Below are 6,522 nucleotides of genomic sequence, written 5' to 3'. Positions count from 1 at the left end.
TATTTAATTGATTAAGGAAAAAAAAACATATTTTGTCTGTCCACATGAACTGTATTTCAGGTAGGAAATATTAGTTTTATAGAAAAACTCCTACTAGTAAATATAGAAGAAATGTTATGATTTTAAAATGACCATTTTCAGTCCTTAATGAGATTGTGCCAAAACTGTTAGAAAACTTGTAGAGAAGGTAGGTGTTCACAAAAGAAAGATGGCGTTTTCATGATCTGGACCTGCTGATAAATTTGTCATCAATAAAAGTGGAACCATTAGATTTTATGTGCCTTCTGACGTGATGTAATGTTGAATGCAGCGAACCAACTATGAAAAGTCTTGAACCTGAATCTAATCAAGACTATAGCTCCAACCTGTACTTTTCAGGAAACCTAGGGGACAAAGCAATGAATTAATGACACTTTGAGGACACAACCAGAATGTGAAGCATCCCACCAGAAAGTTTGTATGGTTTTTTGAAAAAGTTAATAGTGTGAAGAAGTGGGAGAGGGCTGTAATTTATACAATAAGAGACTTAGAATATAAATGTCTTAACACAATAAGAAAATGAGGTGAAGGCTATGTTAACCAGTTTGATGAAAATATTTCAAATTGTATATAAAGCCAGCATGTTATACCCCATAATTGCATTAATGTACATAGCTATGATTTAATTAAAAAAAATAAAAGAGAGACTTACAAGGCAAAACAATCAAATAATATGTGTCATCTTATTTGTGGCCCAATTTGAACATAAGAATTATAAATGCTACTTTTGAGATAATCAGGGAAATTTGAATATGGACTGGCTATTGGATGATATCAAAGGAAATAGTGTTAAGTGTGACATTGGTATTGAGGTTATATTTTTAAAAGTCCTTATTTGTTAGAGGTGGAAATATTTATGGTAAAATCTCATTATTTCAGAAATTTTCTTGAAAATGTACAACCAAAGGAAGGAAGGAGAATTAAACTATAGCAAAATGTTAATGATTTTAAATTTGGCTGATGGGCACATGAGGTTCATTATATTATTTTCCCTACTTTTGTGTATTTTTGAAAATAGTCATTATAAGAAGTTGAAAAAAAGAACAGCCTAATCCCAGCAAACTCCTGGGCATAAACCTCAGAGAAATTCTCACTCAGGACATACATGTGTATGATTATTCAGTGCAGCCTGTTGTGGCAGCACGAAGTGTTGGACCCACCCTACAGTCTTGTCCATCACTGGGGGAAAGCTGATGGGTGTATACTAGCATATACTAAGTGGCAGTTTAACGGCGACAAATTCTAGGGACATACCCTCCAGTATTCTGGCTAAATCTTAAACATATTACTGAGAAAAAAAGTAACAGCCGGAAGTACCTATACCACAATTTAATTTCTATACACAGTCATCATTCTGTACCTGTGGGGGACTGGTTTTAGGACCCCTGCCATGCCCCAATCCATAAATATTCCCTATGTAAAATGGTGTCATATATGTATATAACCTATGCACATCATCCTGTATACTTTACTCTTCTATTTTTTTGAAACCAAATATTTAATGTTTTCATTAAACAGTTTCAATACAATTTGAAACAAATGCCAACTGGAAGATCAAACTCAGGAATTCATAAGAGGAAATGGTCTTTAAAACAACAAGGACCACCAAGGTGTTCATTTTCCTTCCACTCTAGTTGGAGAACTAGTGGCCATTTTACCTATGAACTGGTTATCCAGATTATCATGTGTTTACCACATCATCAATTTTCAGAATGCTCCAAACGGTTTTAGTTGCTAGGGTCAAAGCGCTAAGTGAAACACAGGCTGGGATCACCAGTTCCTTCAAAATGTTGGATATGCCACCCTTTTGGTCATTAATGCCTGTAGTTTTTCTCCATTGGCATGCTGGTTTCTTAGTTCTGTTGTAGTAGAATTGGGATTCCAGCTAGCATTTTCAGCTACTGTAGGTGGAATGACCTCCCTACCCATCTGCATAACCACGAATGCAGTAGAATTCCATATCACTCAATGTTCGGGAATACTCAGTTAATCATATGGCCAGCTCTATTTCTGGAGCACCATCTCTTGCAGTAAGAGCTCTCTTCTTCACTAAACAGCAAATAATATATAGGGCATCATGAATGGAGTGCTCAGCCTCTGTAGTCGCCAGTTTGTGAGAGTCACAAACAACCATTGGAACTGTTTTTCCAGGACTGGCACAGCCTGTAATCTTGAGTAGTTTGCCAGAACCATTTAAAATGACCTACTCAGCGAACTCAGTGGAGCTCAGCATTTCAGCAGTGAATTGGTCAATATGAGCAACTGGTTTGGTTCTATTGGCTAAAACTGACTTCAACATCTTGTCTTCAATATTCTTAATCACCATTATCTTCATTTTGTTCAAAAAATTTAATGCCAGATCACTAAGAGCATCTCTTAGAATAGACTTCTGTGTGAGAAGGATGTTACATCCTGTTATTTTTAAATTTGCTTCACCAAGTTTAGATATAGGCTCTCTCTTCTCACAGCACTTGGCCCATTTGGACATAGTCAGAAACCACTATTGTTTATTCCTATCTGTTTTGGGAGCAGATGAGCAAAACTGAATAAGCCCAATCTTAGCCTTTTCAGCTCTGGTTATGTCAGAATTTGCCACTTTTGGGGTGAGAATCAGCCCTTCCATCAATTCACAGTCATCAGTAGTCCCACCAAGCTTCTTAATTATTTTAATATCTCTAACATCTACACTAGTGGCTGGCTGTGGCTGGACCAATCACTTTCATCACTGTATTTACACTCACTGGAGAAAGTAGACTTGAATATTGAGAGACAACCTTGGAGTTTAATGAAGTGGTTGCAGTACTTAACCAATTTTCTCTGTCAGTTGCACAGGGCCAGACATGTCAGGCAAAATTTCAACACCCTTTTCTAAGACCTTCTGGAATGACTCAGAAACAATGGTTGGATGAATCCCTTTCTGAAGAAACTTGGTACAAGAATCTAAGAGAGAGCGGCAATGATGACTACTGATTTGGCACGGTCTGCTCCTTTATCTTGAACCTTGGAGAGCCTCACCAGTGTTCTGGCTGCTGGATGTGGTATCTGCATTCATTTCAGAATGGTGGCACTGGCATTTGTGATAGTCATGTCACCTTTTCCATCTTGAATCATTTTATCCATTCCTTTTGGTCCAAGGTTTATTCTAAAAGCATCAACGACCACTTTGCCCCCCAAAAATGCTGCTGAAGCAGATGTGGGCAGGCTTGTGGCAGTCCTGATAAGCCCTGTTCGTGGCCACGGTGAGCTCCAGCAGGTGCTGTGCTTCAGGGTGCTACGTTCTCAGCCATAGCAAACTTAGCTGGGTCTGTGTGGGCTGGAAAGGACTGATGTACCTGCATTCTGGCTGGCTGCAGAGTAATAGTAAGTGCCTGTCGCCTCCAATAACCTTCCAGAAAGCAGCAACGGGAGGAGGCAGAGGTGGAAAAAGGTGTTCAGCATACTTTAAATCACCTTTAGATTATTGATAATGCCTAATATTGATGCCATGCCGACACAGCACTTCATTAGTGTGGATTCAACATAGTACTCAACATGCAGCAAATTCAAGTTTTGATTTTTAGAACTTATGCGATTTTCTCCCCAAATCTATGGATGAAGAACTTATGGATATGGAAGGGTGACTGTATAAAGCATATATTCTTTTTTATAGTATACATGAAATATATATTACATATATTTTTATTAAAATATATCATGTATATGTAGATTCACACAATCACATATATATTTTCCAAAGATACTTTAAAATTCTAGGATATATATCCAATACATTCAAGTGGGTGCTTATAGTGGGGATGGGAGTTGAAATTGGCAGTGGGACTAAAAGAGAATCACTGAATAAAGTAAGAAAGTGGCTTTGCATGGCGTAACAATGTCAGTGTGTCAAATTTAAGAGTATGATTACTTCAACTTTCCATGCCTGAAGCACAAAAGATGCCAAAATGCCCCACCCAGGACCTCCTGAATCAAAACGGGAAGTAGGAAGGGTGGATATCTCCATTTATTCCTCAATCCTCTCAAGTGATTCTTAAACACACAAAATGGGCCTGTTGTAAGGGAAACCACCGGTTCTAGATCACCGTAAGACAGGAACTGCAGAAGGAACACAAGCTCCCCTGAAAGGCCTGCAGAGTTCTCCCTTATGTCAAATTTCTGAAAGTTCTCCCCAATGTCAAATTTCTGTTTCTGCATAAATGTGAGTTAGCACCAAATTAGCTCTGAGAATGAGGAGCTGTATAAATGCTAATTATTCTGGGCAAACCAATCTCCTATTTATCACTTAGGGAATTTCCTTTTCAGTCACCTGTAAAGAAGGAAAAGAATCTATTGTTATTCATGCTCACTGATGTTAATTACAATAAGAGTTAGGCATAATACAAGAATGAAAGAAGAAAAGATAAAATCCAATGTTAGTGAGGACAATGTTAGTAGAGGAACAAAATCCCCCCTTATAGAAATTTACCCTCCTAAAACACTGTGGAAAGCATATGCATAATAAATAATGGTCATTTATTGTCATTAAAAAAAAGAAAGATGATGATCCCCAAATCCTCCCATATGGGAATAATTGAACATATTATGATATATCAGGAACTGTTCAAAAGAATAAGTATCTATATACAGAATCAGAATCAGTTTCCTAAGATGTAATGGTTCCAAGAAATGTTGCTAACAGAAAAAACATATGGCAGAACAGTATGTAAAATATGAAACCAATTATGTTTTTTAAAGAAGAAAATGAAAATATTTTATCATGTGTGAAAAACAAAGTTGAATATTTATGCTCTAAATTGTTAACAATGATTATCTCCAGGGCACTAGATGGGGGAAACTTCTATTTCATGTATTATGTATATATGAAAAAGTTTTATGTTAACCAACTCTGTATTATAATTAGAAGACAATAAAGATTTCTTGGTCCCCTAGGATATTAAGAAGATAGAAGTCATAAAAGGTCTCTCATGCTATACACCATAGGACTTAAGGCAACACACTGCGGGAACAACGTGACTTGATTAATTAGACATTTTATGGTCAAGAAAGTTTACTCACAGGAAGTAACTTGCTATCCTATGAGCAGGGTGGAATTGTTTCCTCCAAAAGCCAGTAAAAAATGACAGCAGCAAGAAGTCTAAACCAGACTAAGTGCTTATACACAGAAGGACCCAATGAGCACATACATAGCTTTCTAAAAATCAAAAGCAACTAGTTCTCACAATAAGATGTATAATCTAACTGACTATTTTCTTCTCTATATCATCCACTGAAGCACAGGGCAGGTTTTTATATAGAATGAAGTGTGAAATTGCTCATAAAGCAATCTCTCTGTTTTTTTACCCCAATAGAGTAATGAGGAAGCCAGGGGGATAATTAGAATGTAATGAAGGGGAAGATATTTGGGGACCATCAATTTCAGTGACCTGGGGGAGTGTTGACAAAACAGGTCTGTGACCAGTTAGGTGCCCTGGCATCTCCTGGGAAAACTGTACCCAGGAAGCTGTAGGAAACTCAAGAGTTCTAATTGCTTATATTTAGGGGGGAAGGCTGGGGATTAATCCAGGTCAGCAGGTGTAAAGGAAGGAGTATTTGCAACCCAACCACTTTGCACTCTAGTTTTCATGAATTCAGTACCATCCATTAAAGTCTTGGTAAGCTCTGCCAAAGAGACATAATAAGGTATCAATGAAGAGAGCCCCCAAATGACAGTCTAGAGAAGTGGGGCAAGTCTTGGTTGCACCAACTAGCTCATTAACCTTGAGCAAGTCACTTGCTTTTAGTAAGCCTCAGTTTCCTTATTTGAAAATGAGACTAATAATAGTTCAAACCTAACTTGATTGTTCATTAAATAAGATGGCTATGAAGATTAAATAGAATAATTCTTACAAAATGCTCAGCACTACACCTACCATGTAATTAGTACATGAAATTAATAGATAATACTAATGATTATTATCATTGTGGTTGATGAAACAAGGTACATTCTGAGGCCAGTAATCTTTTAGATGGTTATATTACTTATTTCTGTGTAACAAGTTACCATACATCTCATGCAATTTCCATGGGTCAGGAATTTGGGAGTGACTTGTCTGGACAGTCTCCCTCAAGATCTCTCGGGAAATCTTACAGTCAAGGTAATCAGCTGGTACTGTAGTCTGTTGAAAGCTTCAATACGGATAGCAGTCCCACTTTCAAGATGGTTCACTTACAAACTGTTATTGTTAAGAGGCCTCAGTTCCTCAACATGTGGACCACTTCAGAAGGCTGAGAACATAAACGTGTGTGCCGTACACCAGGGAAGGGAAAGAGAACCTCGTGAGTTAGTGTTTTATTTCTTAGCTAGGGAAGAAATAATAATCAAAATCATAGTATGAAGCAGCACATGCTGAGTGTTATCCACATGCAAGGCCATGTGCTGAATAGCATATTCTGGCTTACTTGACCCACCAAACTCTGTAAGGTAGTTACGATTATCATTCCATTTTC

General features: G+C 37.5%; 1 pseudogene; it reads right to left on the bottom strand.

Moving 5' to 3' along the window:
• Positions 1-1,719: 1,719 nt before the first annotated feature.
• LOC128591880 (T-complex protein 1 subunit delta-like) lies at positions 1,720-3,326 on the bottom strand (annotated as a pseudogene).
• Between the last annotated feature and the right edge of the window lie 3,196 nt (positions 3,327-6,522).

Source organism: Nycticebus coucang, chromosome 8 (genome assembly GCF_027406575.1).
Source record: "Nycticebus coucang isolate mNycCou1 chromosome 8, mNycCou1.pri, whole genome shotgun sequence".
Classification (NCBI taxonomy): domain Eukaryota; kingdom Metazoa; phylum Chordata; class Mammalia; order Primates; family Lorisidae; genus Nycticebus; species Nycticebus coucang.
Note: the sequence above shows the minus strand (reverse complement) of the source record. Positions and strands in the feature narration are given on the sequence as shown.